This window comes from Amblyomma maculatum, chromosome 3, assembly GCF_055883805.1.
Source record: "Amblyomma maculatum isolate TAMU_Amacu chromosome 3, ASM5588380v1, whole genome shotgun sequence".
Lineage (NCBI taxonomy): Eukaryota > Metazoa > Arthropoda > Arachnida > Ixodida > Ixodidae > Amblyomma > Amblyomma maculatum.
The window spans coordinates 59,455,472-59,472,945 of record NC_139346.1 but is presented as its reverse complement, the minus strand read 5'-3'; the positions used below and the strand labels follow the sequence as shown (position 1 = coordinate 59,472,945).

General features: G+C 46.6%; 1 protein-coding gene across 1 annotated transcript in view; it reads right to left on the bottom strand.

Annotated features, from left to right (window-relative positions):
* LOC146194837 (uncharacterized) overlaps positions 1-17,474 on the bottom strand; it is a 41,727-nt gene that overhangs the window by 9,208 nt on the left and 15,045 nt on the right. The window lies entirely within an intron of this gene.

Below are 17,474 nucleotides of genomic sequence, written 5' to 3'. Positions count from 1 at the left end.
CTCTCACGTGTCTATACCTCGCCTGTGCGAACAAAAGCCAATGAGAATGTTCCACGGCCACTAACTAGGGAATTAACTGGAAGCGTTACTAGTCACAAGAGGGTCTTCTTTTATTGCGAAAGCAATACTGCTAGCACTTCGAGCCTTTGGCGTGTCATGGCGCCTCCATACATGACCTTTCACGTGACCGTGTGACGTCACGCCAGACCGAGAGACGGGGCCCCAGCTCGCGCCATCGGATGGGGGTGGCGAGTCCATACACGGCGCTGTGTCGCAGCCGAGAGAGGGCGCTCGCTGTTTGTGAACAACGCTCGGTCACCCGCAGCCAATGCGTTCCCTGAATATTTGGTTCAGCAGCGTTGACCTCTTCTAATTTCTGGTCCATTTTTTTTGAGGATCGTAGCCATTTGTTGCAACTGGCTTCTGAGCTGAAATTGTTCAGCTGTAATAGATAAGAGTCTGTAGATGAGTTCTCTTACATCAACACCACGGAGTGCTATGACTACGACGCTCGCGCCGAAACAGATCAACTGTCGTTAATGATGTTATATTATGCTTGTCGGGAGATAGGCAGGTTCATCACTCTCTTAAGGCTGCGCAGCGGCGTTACCACATCGTCGAAAGGCAGTTTGGGACGAAGCTGTGGCGGCGAGCTTGGGGCAATTATGAGCGTGGTTGATAACTCTGGGAGCGGCCATTCTCTCGTTTCTTTCTTCGAGCGTTTCGGTAGCCTTTCCTGCTCATATCCGCTCTCTCGTTGGCCAGTTCCCTTTCTCGTCGAGCTGTATGAGTGGGCGATCGGATTTGGCGAGGCGCTCACGTTGCAGGGCATGTTGATTGCCTAGATGGTACTTGTGAAACATCATAGAATGGTAGTCTCCTGTGCCAGCGTTGCGATTCTATGATGTTCCGCTTATGTTGGCCAAGCGTGCAACATTTACATCCTTACGATTTGAAGGGTCCATACCTTCGTCTTTTCCCTACATGCCTTGTTCTGGCGAAGTGGCTGCGAGACACCATCTTTCAACACAATTAGCACGGGGTCACTAGGTTAACGATGTATTTGAGGTCAAAGGTCCAGGTCGCTGACCAAATGATTAGCGGTTGAGGTTATTTTTAGCGGTTGCAGTAAAATGATGGCTTCGACAAATGGTGATGCACCAGTTCATTTAGGCATCCTATACTAATCGAGACATCGCTATGCAGTTTGCCCCAGTTCTATTATGGCGGAGCTTAAAGGCCATCTCAATGCAGCGAGGCAGATTCTGTAGTTGTACTCTAAGTTCTAGCTCCATCTCTGTAACATATGTGGCCAAAATATTGCTGATCACGTCTACGATTCTAAAGGGTCTGTTTTGATATATTCAGATACTGAATCGTAGCAGCTGTTGAATTATTCGAGAAACCATTTCCTATATCCTTCTAGCCGCATCAGGTTTTTCGGAATACCTGAGAAGTGAAAGCCGCCTCGTTCCTCTGTCTCGAAATGCTCAAATCTGTAAAATTCATTTATAAGTTCCGTTCAATAACTTCTTCAAAAAGCGCAATTCAAACCATAAAATACAGCTGAATAGATGGCGCTCCCATATCTAATAAATTAACCCTGTGATTTTTAAAACATGCGTCCCAACTTATGTGCAAGAACTCCCTCACCTTCGTGCTGAACACCTCCTGGTGCAGCAACGTCTCCCTGCTATTGCGGTCATGCTCGCTTTGCAACTTAAGGGCTATCCATGGACAGATATTCCGTCTGATTCAATATAACGTGTTACATAAACTATGTAACATTCGCTCAACTTTGCCCTTCGAAAAGCAAGACGCCTGCGTACTGCGCTTTGTCAGCTTAAGTTGAAGATCTTCAGGCGGTGTAAATTTCCGAAGCCTTCTACTACAGCCTGTCTCATAACTTGAGTCACTTTGGGACGTGTAATCCGAAACATCATACGAAACCAAACCAATCCCCTTCGGATTTGGTCTGGTGATGATGTCTGTTGATGTGTGTTTAAGACCGGGCATATTTGCGCTATACTTTCTTCTCTAGTGTTCAGGTATTCTTCTAGCTTTATCTTAGAGCGTACTGGCCCATTTTATTATCGCGACAGAGTGAATTTCTGCAGCATGAAGAAAATAAGATGTCTGTGCGCTTTAAATGATAGTTCTCTACAGGGGGTACTTAGTGGGGGATATGGATATTGATTTTGAGCTCCCGTTGTTTTCAACATTTTCTTTAAATCGGATAACCTCTCGTGGAGGTAGTGTATGCGTGCTTGTTGGTGCACACTTACAGTGGGAAATTATTCCCTAATTGGTTTCATGGTGGAAGATGTTAAAATTCTTTAGGTTATATCGGGGAACACCTTGATGACTGGTTTATAGGCCACCGACTGGTATTTTGGGTTCATTTCGTGAAACCACAAAATCTTATTTAAATCTTGTCATGAAAAATAAGTATGATGTAATCATTGGTGGGGACTTCAGTATAGATATGTCATGTGAAACTCCTAGCAGTGAAAGTTTTGGTGTTTTACTCGGATGTGACTGTGTTACAGATACGATTACCAATGCAACCCGTATTACTCCCGGCTCTCAAACACCTACTGATCTATTTCTCCCTAACATCAACTCTTCACTCGTTCACTCAGGAGTTGTATGTTGCGATATCAGACATCAGAGGGGTATTTATCTATTTTGCAAGAACGTGGTACCGAAGCGAGACCTCCGTGAGAAAGTTACATTCCAATGTGTAACAGAAAGTTCACTACAAAGATGTCATTCCAATGTTTTAGGTGTTGACTGGTCAGAAATGTACAAAGAACGTTGTGCGGTGAGTGCTTACGATTTATTTCTTGCCAAGTTCATTCATATTTATAACATGCATTTTACTGCAAAGCTGAATAGCTTATCTGGTACCATAAGAAAGCCGTGTATATCACGTGAATTTTAATAGCGTGTTAAAGAAAAACACAAATTATATCAGCTATTTATTGACACCAAATATGTTCTTGTTTCGCAACGCTTTAAGAAGTATAGAAATAAACTGAACTCCGACATACGACAGGCGAAGGACAGATATTATGAAATCTACTTTCAAACTGCATCGAATTCCCCTGATAAACTCTGGCGCAAGCTTCGGCTGCTGGACTCAGGCGTCTCGCAGGTTAAAAGCCCGAGTAAGATAACTAACAATGGCATAGAATATTTAGGTAATCATCTCGCAGAAGAATTTAACAAATTTTTTACACACTCATTGAATTCCTTAACCCATTCACCTAACCTAGGCATAGACAGATGATCTTCATTTTATTTTTAGAACCTGTCTCTACGCATGAAATTTTATCAACGGGTAGAGACCACAAGAACAGTACCTCGTGTGATGTGGATAATAACCAAATACGTCCAGTTAAGCACGTCATCGACATTATTGCTGCACGATTAAAGCACATATATGACCTATATGTCGAAACTGCCGCTTTCCTCTCGAGAATGCAGATTGCTAGAAAGAAAGCCATATAAAAAAGGTGATAAAAATAACGTTGGGAACTATCGACTAATTAGTATTTTGCCCGTTATCTCAAAAGGGTTGGAGAAACTGATTCTGAAATGTGTAGAAAGGTTAAGATAAGCATAGTGTAATCATCGACTGCCAATATGGCTTCAGGAAAGACCATTCAACAGACCTGCACCAGAAGGAATATATATTAAAAAACTTTGAAAATAGAAAACTTGCCGTGGGAATTTTTTTTTTGTTATAGCAAAGAATTTGACTTCATAAATCACAGCATTCGGTTTCAAAAGCTTGAATATTAACGAATAAGAGGAAAAGCATTACTTTTAATTAAATCTTACTTAGCATTTAGAAAACGGTATGTCCAAATAAATGAATTCAAGTCAATTCCGCGAACAGTTTCCTGCGGGGTACTCCAAAGGAGTATCCTGAGGCCATGGCTATTTAACCTATACATTACTGATATAATAAGTGCGGATACCAGTAATTTACGCTAACGACCCTACTTTGTTTTTATCTCGCGATACTAGTAACAGTTTAATAAGCATTGCGAACATAGTCTTGAAAAGAATACAAATATGATCCAGTAAAAATCTCCTCTCTTTAAATACTGTAAAATGTAAGACAATACTTTTCGACCCAAAAAAACAAAAAAATTGCAGTGAGCTCTAACCGCTATTTTATAACAATGAACAGATTGAAATAGTAAGGTCATTCAGGTCGCCTGGCGTAATATTCACTCTAAATATGTTGTGGGACGACCTCTTTATCCATGTGACCTAAATCATCTAGAGTCATCGGATTTATGTCGCGTTTTAGCAGTTGTCTCCCGCAAAAGGTAAAACTGTTGCTTTTCTATGCATTATTTCGCTTACATTTAAGCTACTGTTTATTAGTGTGGGCACAGCTACACATACCATTCTGAAAAAACTAGCCCTTCTTGAAAAGCGGGCCCTCAGGATTGTTTACAATCTGCAAAATATATACCCCACTAAAAAATTATTTTCCAGAAATAGGTTTATTGACGTTTTCAATATTTATCCTTACAGACTTCTGCGCACATATATGATAGAAAAGCAAACAAAGCATGACCAACATATCAGACATATCCACCATTGAGTTATTTTAACTACTTATCCACGATTTTACAGTACACATTGTGTATTGCTGCCCACGAGGACCAACTATGGACGCCAAATGATTGCATCCCAACTCACATTACTTCCTAACAACTAATGTATGCGAACATAGAAATAAAATGCATTAGCTACACAGACCTCCTCGACGTATTTCTCCGCGAAACTTTCTTTTCTTTCCTTTCTTAGCGTCCATTCATTATTCGTGTGTAAACGTTCATTTGTATATTAAGTGTTTTATAAACGTAGTTTTAGTTACAATAATTGTTGTTTGCTTGAAGGGTTTTCTGTTTTTAAGTGAACTGCATTTCCATGCTTAAATTGAAGGGAACTTTGTTTTTATTTCGCACTCACTTTGCTATTGTTCTATAAGTGCCGTCGTATGCCGCTGCTCACTTGCTGTAAAGGGAGTGGGAATTTAGGCAAGCGTTAATCTATTTTATTCCCACCTCCTGCATCAATTTACCGTGATGGAAATCAACAGTATTAATAATAATAATAATAATAATAATAATAATAATAATAATAATAATAATAATAATAATAATAATAATAATAATAATATTATTATTATTATTATTATTATTATTATTATTATTATTATTATTATTATTATTATTATTATTATTATTATTATTATTATCATCATCATTATTATTATTATTGACTATTCGTAGCTTTGTATTCTAAGCTGTATTTATCACACATAACTTCCACTTTCTAGCCTAAATATTGTATTTATTTACTTCACATTTTGCTTTTTATTCTGGTATATGTTGAGACGCGTATTATGGGCGCCTTTCTCTCGAAAACTGGTGCACATCATATCAAGAGGTAGCAGCAGTTGCTGCGATATTTCTGAAAGGAACCGTTGTGCTTGTTTCATATTACGTTAGACTAGTTGGAGGCGCCTCTTCCCGTAACAATCTTGGCTGGCTATTAAGTGTATCAGCAATACCCCGGGTGTCTAATTTCCGTCGGAGGCGACCTTAACGCCCCTCACCCGGACTGGGGGTGTCCGACCGCAAGCCCTCGTGGTAGGCGTGTGCGGAACGCCTTCACTGATGCCCTGTTCCGCTTAATCACCCTGGGATAGCAACACGACCTGTGCGTCACATGCGTAGTGCTGCCTATGCTCCAGACTTGACGTGGTGGTTGTGCGCGGGAAGTCCCTCATGGCACATGGAGCCACACTGCTGGGGAAGTGATCACCCCTGTCATCGTCGGTCTCCATCCATCCCATCTCCGCCCCTTTACGCCGCAAATGTTCTGTGATGAACTGGGAGAGGTTTCGCTCATATCGCGACAGTATGTCTTCAGATTCGTTATCACTCCTGGTTTTCCGTATAAAATGAGCACTAAACAGCGCTATAACTACTGCTTGGGTTGATGTAGGTCGACCGGCACCAGATCTCGGCCTGCTTAACTAGTGGACAGCCCGCCGTCAAGCTGAGATGGCTGTACGCGAGACCCTACTTCGGGGCAGGCACGTAAACGACTGAATTATCTTACTGCGAAGGCTCGGATATATGAACGCGATATCTTTCGTGATGTTAGTGGCGTGCATGGTGTGAGCAATTTTCTGACAAATCCTCGAATGCCTCACTCTGGCGAACGTTTCGTGCAATGGAACACGGTCGTCGTTCTACTGACGCAGCAGCAACATCATGTTTTTCGGCTAATCTGTCGCCGGGCGGTTTCGCCATTATAGCTGCCAGAAAGGTTCTCCCAAAACACAATATACTGCCTCCTTCAGCTGCAAGTTTTAATTTGGCAGGTATCCCTGCAGATGCATAAATACTACCATCTGCTGCCGACGCAGATGAAATTGCGAGCCCCTTTTCGATGTCTGAGCTGCTCGCTGCAATTGACGATGCGAAACGGAAAACAGCGCGCGGTCTGGACAAAATTCAGGATGAGGTTTTTAAGACCCTCAGTACTGCTGCACTCCCTCAACTACTAGGCACCATCAACAAAGTGTGGCTTGATTGTGTCCTACCCGAGAGCTGGAAAACCACTGTCGTGATCCCCATTCCCAAACCTGGGAAGCCTCCAACAGACCTCTCTAATGTACGACCAATCTCCTTAACATCAACGCTTTGCAAGCTTTCAGAGCAAATGCTAGCCACACGACTTGCTTGATGGCTTGAACAGCACGGTTTTTATCACCCTGCTCAAATTGGATTTCGTCCATAAATAGGTACAGAGGACGGGTTGGTGGTCTTGGCATCAGCAGTTCTATAATCTACCTGCAGCCAGAATGTACATACCGTATTGGCAGTGGACGTTGAAAAGGCATATAACAACATCAGTGATGCTGCAATCCTCAAGGTCATTGCCATGCTTCATCTCCCTCCTAGAGTACGCACTTTTGTCGGATCATTTTTGGACGGAAGAAAACTTGCAAAACGCCTCAGTGGTGACACAGTTGGTCCATTCGTTTCACTACGTGGCGTGCCCCAGGAATCAGTATTGTCTCCGACGTGGTTCAATATTACTTTAATCCCGTTGGCGTGGCGCCTACATGATATCCCTGAAATAAATTTTTTGCAGTACGCAGAGGATATTGTTACGGGGATGTACTTAATGTGACGGCACTGCGATGGGCTGAACTCGACGCTAAGACTTCGGTAGCCATGCAGAATCCACTCTCTCAGCGTCGTCCTCTTTTTCAACGCTTCGTCGTGCCCGCGTTCCTCGACCGTCGTCTGTTAGTGAGCACATCACTTTGGCCCCGCGTTTCCCAGTAACACTACCCCCCTCGGCAAAAGGCAACGTCCCGGTGCGTATTAGGCGTGCGGTGTGGAAGGGGAGTAATATGGCTGGAGGCGGGCGACATGTACGATTTCGGAAGTGGGTGTAGCAGTCGGTTACTTTGGGTGGAGCGGTGCAATTTCATAGGTCACGTCGGTCACTGGGCGTAGTACACGGTAAGGACCCGTGTAGTGGCGCAGAAGTTGACGGCCAATGGAAAGGCGACCTCTTGAGCGAGAAGATCACGGTATGGAGCACTCAACGTGATCTTTTTACTCAAGAGGTCGCCTTTCCATTGGCCTTCAACTTTCCGTGTGTAAAACTACATACTCGTCAGTCGCCAACCACTGGGGACGCCGTAAACTTACCTCAAATCTATTTCGTCTCTCTCTATCAGGCACCCCACTACAAGGAAGTTCGAGCCTGAAAATTCTGGGCTTAACAATTCACCAATCAGGATCAGCGACTGCTTGGCTTTCTCAGGCAAAAAAGCAAGCACTTCAAACTGTGAGTTTAATAAGGAGAATTTAATCTAAAACGGATAACGCTGGCTCGTCTGTTGCACGCCAGTTAATGAGGGAGGTTATGCAGCCTTGTATTCTTTATCAGGTCCAGTTCCAGCAACTTACAAGAGCGCAATGGGATCGCCTTGAAGCCGTAAATCGAGAAGCTATGAGGACCATAACATGCCTTCCACGACTCACACCGGTCGTAGCGTTACAAGAAAATGCGCAGCTCAGCACCATCGATGAACTGGTGCAGCAGCACCGTGATGCTCGCAGACTCCAGGCCACTATGTCACATTCCACGCAGGCATTGAAGGTGTTTGCAACGTCACACATTATTCTTCAGCCACGTGCGCCAGGAAGTTGATGGGCATCTACCATGTGTCGCACGATGCTGTATTATTTTGGAAGGCTTTGTTTAGCATAATTTGATATGAAAGGATCTTCTTTCGGAGTACAGCACACAATCATCAGCGCATGGTTTAATATGAAGTAAAATGTTTTATTATGTGATTAATATCAATGATAAACAACAGTTGCCCAAGTACAGAGCCTTGAGGGATGCCGGAGCCAACAGAAACAGTTTCAAAAGAATGGGCACCAAACACATATATTGATGATGGTTATTCAAATAAGCTGAAATCCAGGAAATGAATCTGTTATTTTGTAGTGTGTTAATAATTTTAGAAAGCAGTTTTTGTGGGACACCTTCCCATATTAATTTGTAAAGTTCATAAAAAATAGAATCTGTTTGGTTTCCATTGTTAATAGCATTCGCAAAATTATGTACAGTCTGTACTACTTGGGTGCAAATAGAATAACGTTTCCGGAATCCATGCTGGAATTCTGCAATAAAATTGTGTTTTTCAAGCAAATTTGAAATCTGGCAATGAATTGTGCGCTCCATAATTTTACAGGCTGTCGATGTTAGTGAGGTCGGCCGGTAATGCTTAATGCACGGCTTTTTTCCGTCTTTACGAACTGCATTAATTCTGTCCGTCCTCCATTTTCTCGCATCTGGGCTTCGTTTAGAGACCTTGAAAAAAGTATTAGCAAGTGCTTAGATACCCATTGAGCATACCTTATAAGGAATGCATTTGGTATTTTATCTGGTCCGGATGATTTCTTGGGATCAAGATTCAGAAGCAGTTTAGTTATACCTTGTTCAGTAATAACCAGATCAGGCATGAGAGGCAAGGATGATTCAAAAACAGGTTGTATGCCAATATTAGTAGTGAATAGAGTTTTAAAGTATTAGTTAAAAGCAGTGGACATTTCTTTTTGCGTCATGGGTTAAAATTTGTTTATTTAAAACGCATGAAAATTCCTATATAACGGTGAGATTTAACGACAAAATGTTTCTTGTGCGCTGGTGAAACTAGGCAGCAAGCACCAAGATAATTTTCTTTCTAGAGTGCTACTTGTCTTTGTAGCTGAATATACAAAGCGGAAATTTTTCCAAGCAGGCATATTGAATCATCAGCTGTTTGCCCCTTTTTTTCAGCCGTTTTTCTGCGCATTTGTAATGACGTCCTAGAAATGCAGGGATTCTCCCATTTTTGTTTATTACAATGGTTGGCGCAAAACAGTCAATACATACTATCACAAGGTTTCAAAATAATCCACAAATTGTCTTCATTTCCGGTAGAGTGTGAAAAACGATCAAAATGAAAGAGCAAGGTGTCTTATTGATGTACCATCAGCACGCAAGAGATTAGGCCAAGGTAATTCTTCAGGATGTCCAGCAAAGCGACATAACACAAAGTATGGGGTACGGCATGGTGATCGGAGATTTCGTTGACTATTTCACATTTTGGTTTCGTGCAAATGAATCCACTCACAAGGAGAAGGCCCAATAAAATAAGATTCAGAGCTGTTGTGTATCCTAGTGTACTCACTAACACGTTGATATAAATCGAAAGAAATGTAGGATGGGGGTTTATGAGAGGTACTGGGCGATCTAGAAGCCCGTCAGGAACAGTCCACTTACGAGTAGGTCCAGAGCACACACCAATAGCGATGCCATTGGCAACAGCGCGTGGAAGCTTCTTCATCTTCGAATTTACAAGTGCCCGCGGAGAGGAAAGGAGCCATCCTAGCGACGTACGGCGTAGGCAAAATAGCAGCGTCGTAATATTGTTTAAGGCGCTGGACGTGGACAGTTTTGCGGCTGTGTCGACGGAGATCAGCTGAGGGCGTCAGGGGTTCCACAATGTAATTGAGAAGAGCGATGCACTCCAGGACACGATAGGGGCTGTGATACCTGGAAATAAATTTCAAAGATAGTCCGGGAGTACCTGATGGAATCCAGAGCCACACAAGAGTGCCACAAGAGAATTGCGGTGTCGTCTGATGATTTTCGCGGCGGGAGTTCTGGTGGGACTGGGTTCCAGATGAGAGAGACCGGCAATTTGGCGTCACTACTCTGCGTGTCGGGCAGCTTCAGAAGCAGCGGTATACTCAGACGCGTCTGGTTGGTACGGAAAAATTGTATCTAAGGGAGCAGAGGGGTTATGGCCTTAAAGAAGATAGAATGAAGAAAAACTGATAGTTGATTCTGTAACAGTGTTGTATGCGTACGTTACATATGGAAGGAGGAGATGCCAGTCAGAGCAGTAGGAGGAGACGTACTTAGAAAGCATGTTACCGAGGGTACGGTTAAAGCGTTCGGTGAGTCCGTTAGTCTGCGGATTATAGGAGGTAGTGGTTCGATGAAGTATGTGGCACTTGTTCAGTAGAGCTTTAACAACGTCAAATAAAAAGACGCGACCTCTGTCAGCGAGTAGTTCACGAGGTGTAACGTGGCGTAGGACGAATGGCTGTAAAGTGAATGCGGGTCCGTCTGACGCTGTGGAAGATGAAAAGGGTGCAGTTTCTGCATATCTCGGCAGGTGGTCAACCGTGACGATGGCCCAACGGTTTCCAGCGGCAGTGTACGGGAGCGGGCCGTATAAATGAATACCGACGCGATTAAAAGGACGTGATGGACAAGGTAACGGCTGCAATTCGCCAACAGAAAGATGACTAGGGGACTTGCGACGTTGACAGACTACACATGAGCGAACGTATTTGAGGACAAAGTTGTACATGCCCCTCTAGTATCGTAAGCGTAGGCCATGTTATGTCTAAAACACTCCCGCATGACAGCATTGTGGTTCAGCGTGGAAGGAGTCGCTTACTTGTGAGCGTAGGTGACGGGGAATGAATAGCAACCATTTGTAGGAAGTGCGATGCTTGGCGGCTAAGCGCACGCGATAGAAATGCAGCCGCTGGATCTGAGAGAAGCTCGATAAGAGAAGCGACTCACGGGTCCCTCCGCTTGCGACGTCAGTTGGGAAGGGGGCAGCGAGAAAGGGCATCGGCGTCTTGATGCTTGCGGCCATAGCGGTAGAGTACGTTTGCATCAAATTCCTGTAGACAAAGAGCCCACCTAGGAAAACGGCCGGATGGGTCTTTCAAGGATGAAAGCCAGCACAGCGCATGGTAGTCGGTTACAACTTTATCGGGGCGGTCATATAGGTAAGGGCGGAATTTTGTCAGAGCCCAAACGATTGCCAAACCCTCGTTTTCAGTGACCGAGTAATTTGACTCCGCCTTCGTGAGCGTTCGACGTCCATAGGCGATGACGTATTCAGAAAATCCAAATTTACACCCAGTGAGTACAGTGCCGAAACCAACACCACTGGCGTCGGCATGTACCTGAGTAGGGGCCATTGGGTCGAAGTGACTCAGGACGGGTGGTGCCGTGAGGATGCGGCGCAACATATTGAAGGCATCACAGCGTTGCCGACAGAGACGCCAGGCACTTTCGGCCTACGGACGAAATGCGCGCAGACCCTCTCCGGGGTCCCGCCTCGGACTCGACGGGGGGTGCTCTGCTCCGCGCTGCCAAGTAACTCTCGGATTACTCGGGCATTCCGACCCCGGACATCTGATGAGAGAGGGTGTGATAAGAGGGACCGAGTGGACCGTGCCGCCACCGAAAGGGACCCTTTTTGGTCAGTGTGTGTTCTGTACGCCGTGCGAGCGAGTGTTGTAAACGAAGGGAAAATAAATCTGTTCCGTTGCTTTGTTTTTGACGATTGTGTCGACTACAGAACTTTTGTCAGAAGTGGGATTGCAACCAACTACCTTCCTCAACGAGTGCCTCTGAGGTGATTAGACCACGAAAAGCCACGATGACGCTACGTTCGAAGACAACGAGTGGAGGACCCGAGGACGAGGTATCACGACCGGCTCAATCGACGAACGACGAGAGCGTACACAACGAAGGCGAGACGCAGCCCAACGTCGAAAGGGGATCCATGAACGCTGCAACGGCAAGCAGCCACATGGACAGCCCCAATGAAGCAGTGCCCGTTCCCAGTGCCTTCGACTTCCAGGCGCTGATGCAGACGGCGATCCAGACAGCGGTACGAGAAGCATTGCAGGGAGCAGCCCAGCAAATGCAATCGCCTCAATCGCCACCACACCACCCGTCGGCCGGTGCATCGGGCATCGCGGATGGACGATTGGCGACGGCGAGCGCGCAACTGGTGCCAATATTCGACCCATCTTTGCACGATCAGCCAACGGTCGAGACGTGCCTCAACAAAGTGGACAATCTGGCTGCAGCCTACAGTTGGAGCGACCAGCAGACCATTTGCTTCGCCCTCAAGAAGCTCCAGGGCGTCGCAAAAACGTGGTATGATGGACTCACAGATGTCCAACGAAATTGGGCCGGTTGGAAATCTGAAATAAAGAGGGCGTTTCCCTCGGCATCCAGTTTCCAACGCACATTCCGGGACAGGGTATCACGAACGAAAGAGCGCCACGAAAGTGTTGAAGCGTACTTCTACAACAAGCTGGCCAAAGCAAGGCGCTGCAACATCGCTGAAGCGGCTTGTATCGAGTACGTCATCACTGGACTCAACGACGAAAATCTGGTGCGGACCCTCAACGTTCGAGACTACGCAAGCCCAGATGAGTTGCTCCAGTGCATGAAACGGCTCTGCGACAGAACGGACACCATGAAGCAGACGAAACCTAAGACGCTCTATCAGCCGTTGGATGCTCGACGTTCACATCGCGTCCAAGACGGAAACGACTGCTTAGCGGCAACTGCTCAACGTCCACCTCGCACCGGAGGCGAATCCTCAAAGGCATCCGGACGGAAGTACAATGAAAAAGGCGAGCCAATTTGTTTTAATTGCTCTTCATACGGACATTTTTCGGCAGCATGCCCAAAACCTCAACGCAAACCGCGATGCACAAATTGTGGAAAATTGGGCCCCTAGATCAAAGATTTCTATTCAAAGAAAGGCTCGACAACTATCAACGGGACGAAACCAGCTGTCCTTGCGCAAGAGAGCAACGATACAGTGGGCAGCATGGTGCCAAATCAGAAGTACTTCATGAGTGCCAACGTGAACGGGAAGCCGATTAAGGCATACGTCGACATGGGAAGCCAGTGCATAACGATGCGGGAGAGCGAAGCAGAAAAGTTGAAATTCTCATACGAACCTCTAAGCCGTCCCTTTACGATCAGCGGGTACGGGTCGGGAAAAACGACGCCAATGGGCAGTTCTGCAGCGAAATTGACGGTGGACCAGGCTACAGCCGACGTCCATTGTCCGGGACGATGTACAATTTGTCCCACTGCTTGTCGGGCAACCCTTTACCGAACAGCCGCACATAACGGTGGTACGCCGCAAAAATACAGTGCGCATTTTCGAGGAGCATGACGAGTTGGAGGATGAGGACGGGACTCTGGCCAACTTAGCTGTACCAGCCCTACCACCACGCCGAGTGAACTTGTGGGCAAAGGAGGCTGTTGTCATACCACCGAATTACGTAGGCTTTGCTGCACTGGGCAGTGTCAATGTTACTCACAGTGACATCTTCGTCCACGGTAAGCTGCACGAGCCACGCGGCCAATACGTACCAAGCTGTGTGCTGAGGGAAAACGAAGGGTGCGAGCTATGCCTACCTGTAGCGAATGTGTCAGATTCTCCGCTGATCATCGCGCAAAACCGGAAAATCGCAAGGGGAACATTGAGCATGGAAGAACAATATTCGGAACCTTTCATTCTCGTAAGCTGCAACGAAAAAAACACCGACAAAGGCAACCGCTGGAGCTTCAATGGGCCATGTTCATGCCCTCAGCAGGGCGCCTACCTCCGAAGCAGAAGAAATTGATGTTGCAAGAAGCATTAATATCTTTATAACGGAGCTCACCGACGACGACTGGTTGACGCTGGCACAGAAAACGGACTCAAAGTTACAGTCTATCGCAGACACACTGAGGGGACCCTCGAAGACGAAAGAAGTGCGCCGCATAAGAAAAGAGTATGCCATGATAGAAGGTGTGCTTTTCAGGAGATCATCCAACAACGGTGAGGAGCGCTTGTTATGGGTGGTGCCACAGGCGGCACGTTGGCAAATTGTGAGACGGTGTCACGACGATGTGGGACACTTCGCAGTTGACAAAACAATGGCCTTGCTAGAAAGGAAATATTGGATCCCAAGGATGCGACGTTGCGTAAAACGGCACATCTCATGCTGCTTGGATTGTCTGTATCGAAAAGCTCCTTCCGGAAAAAAGCCGGGAAGGCTGCACAGCATAGAAAAAGTGGCCGTGGCATTCGATACGATCCATATGAATCACTTGGGCCTATTTATCCGCAGCACTGTCAGCGCCCAGCTACCAGCCAGGCGACATGGTGTTGATCGAAAGGGAGCCAGTTTCAACGGGAGAGCCGAGCAAGCTGTGCCCAAAGTATAGGGGACTATACATGGTCGTGGAAACGCTTCCCAACGACCGATACAAAGTGCAAGACTTCCCCGAAGTACAGCGCACCCGGCGATTCTACGGAGGCGTCCTGGCGGCGGACCGGATGAGGCGCTTCACATTAGGAACCGCGGCCAGCGACGATTCCTCTTCAGAAGACCCCGAAAGCGACGAGGGCCAAGCGGCCTACGAGTAAGAAAAAAAAAAGAGAAAACACAAGACCCCATTCCAACCGAGGGCGGTTGAAAAGAAAAGGATGGCCCAATGTTGTCGACAGAGACGCCACGCACTTTCGGCCCACGGACGAAAGGCGCGCAGACCCTCTCCGGGGACCCGCCTCGGACTCGACGGGAGGTGCTCTGCTCCGCGCTGCGAAGTAACTCTCGGGTTACTCGGCCATCCCGACCCCAGACATCTGGTGGGAGAGGGTGTGCTGAGAGGGACCGAGTGGACCGTGCCGCCACCGAAGCGGACCGTTTTCGGTCAGTGTGTGTTCTGTACGCCGTGCGAGCGAGTGTTGTAAACGAAGGGACAATAAATCTGTTCCGTTGTTTTGTTTTTGACGACTGTGTCGACCACAGTAGCATGATGGTGACCAGAGCGAAAAGTCGGAACTGCCCGACAGAACCCCTTGCTTGGAGACAACGTGCTCTAAAATGGTTAGTTGACGGGCGGAAAAACAACACTTCTTTAAGTTAGCTGCAAGCCAGCGTCAGAAAGGGAAGTCAAAACGTACTTCAGGCAATACAGATGAGTGTTGAAGTCAGGTAAAAAGACAACCATATCGTCAGTATAGCAGAGGCAGGTCTCCCATTTCAGTCCACGCAAAATGGTGTACATGATTCACTCAAATGTCGCAGGAGTATTGCAATGACCGAAAGTCATAACAGTAAACCCTTACAGGCCATCTGGAGTAACAAAAGCGGTTTTAGAGCAGTCCGCAGCTTCCATCGGGAACTGGCACTATCCAGAACTTAAATTTATTCATAGAAAAGAATTCGGCCCCTTGCAAGCAGTCCAGTGCGTCGTCTATGCGCGGAAGAGGATAGACGTCTCTCTTTGTAACCTACACACACAGAAACAGATTAAACCAATCTTCTTTTTAGCCAGCACAACCGGCCATACCCAAGGCATATTTGAGGGGTGAAGGACGCCTTTCTGGAGCATCTGGTCTATTTGCTCTTCAATAACTTGCCGCTCTGTTGGAGAGACACGGTAGGACCACTGTCGCAGTGGTGCATGGTATCCAGAGTCGATCCGATGAGTGACAGTTCAATTCTGGCCCATCGAAGTTTGATGGGAGTCGAAGGAGGAGCTGAACTTTTCAAGATAGGCAAGAGGTTGCGCTCGCTGAAGCTCAGAAAGAGTGGCGTTGATGGAGTGGCAGAACTGGTCTACGGTAGAGGTAGGTGATACAGAAATTGGAGGGCTGAATGCAGCCATGGCGATGTGTGGCACGTCGTCAGTCTCTTCATAGAAAAGAGATGCGATTGGTTGTAGGCTCCTAGACATTCACCGTGGCGCAAAGCATTGGGGTAGGTAAACGGGTTAGAGAGCCAGATCGCAAAGGAGCCAGCAGAAACAGTAAGTAAAGCATACTACAATGATAGGCACTTTCGGCGCGGAAATGCATGTGCTGGCGTGAAGAGGAAAGTTTAATCGCACACAAATTCACAAGTGATATTTACAAGCAGGGACGAAGGAGGAGGAATGTCGATGTCTTCGTCGACGAGGACTTTAGCGCAGATACGAAAAGAAGCGTTGTCTTAAATACGGGCTCGGGTCCCACAGAAAATCTGACTTCAGCGCGAGCATAATCGATTATAGCGGCATAATGCGACCGGAAATCCCAGCCTAAAATTACAGCGTGTGAGCAACTTTGCAGCATGACGAACTCAATTATATACAGACGATTCTCGACCACTACTCGAGCGGTGCACGCTCGAGGCTTGATTTGCTGAGCGCTGGCCGTTCGCAACGAAAGTGCTGCGATTGTTGTCTTCACTTTCTTTAAAGAGCTACAAATATTTGCGTTCATTACCGAAACCGCAGCACCAATGTCGATTAAGGCAATGACAGAAACAGCTTCGACAAAAACTTCAATGAGACTGGCTGGCGATAGGTGAGGACTTGGAAAGTTTGACGTTGTTGCAGTTCTCTCCTCAGCAACTGCCGCTTTATAGTTTTCCTCGTGGGAAGCATTCGGTCGACGACGGGTCGGAGAGACTGAGAGGCGACGCGGTGAAAGTGAGTGACGGTCGGAGTTGGCTGAGCCATGTGGTGAGAAAAGACGGCTTGCTGGAGGCTCAGTAGGCGGGGAATATTAAGGCGTCTAAGACCATTACCCAAAACCTTGGGTAGGTGGTGCTAACACTGAGAGACGTTTTAGGCAATAACGGGGAATATGCCCAGCCAGCCCGCAAATGTAGCAATTTGGCCGATTGCCTGTCGTTCGCCAGGAATCGCATGATCTTGGAGCCGGTCGAAAATAGGGTGCTGGCGCTTGCACATTCATTGACGGTAGAGTGTTAGTTGGCGGCCGAGATCATGCAACCATTTTGGCGTAAGTGAGAGGACCGGCGAAAGGCCTTGGCATGACATCGTCACAGTTCATAGGAGCGGCGACGGGTCTTGGAACGGCGTCGGCGTAAGTAAGAGGAGCTGCAGTGACAACTGATGGCGGATGTATAGGTGGAAGCGCCTTAGTAACCTTCTCCTGGATAGCCTACTGCAACGCCGGCGCAAAATGGTGTGCCTGTGCTTGAGGGCTAGGAAGCAGGGAAAGTTGACGCACCACTTCTTCG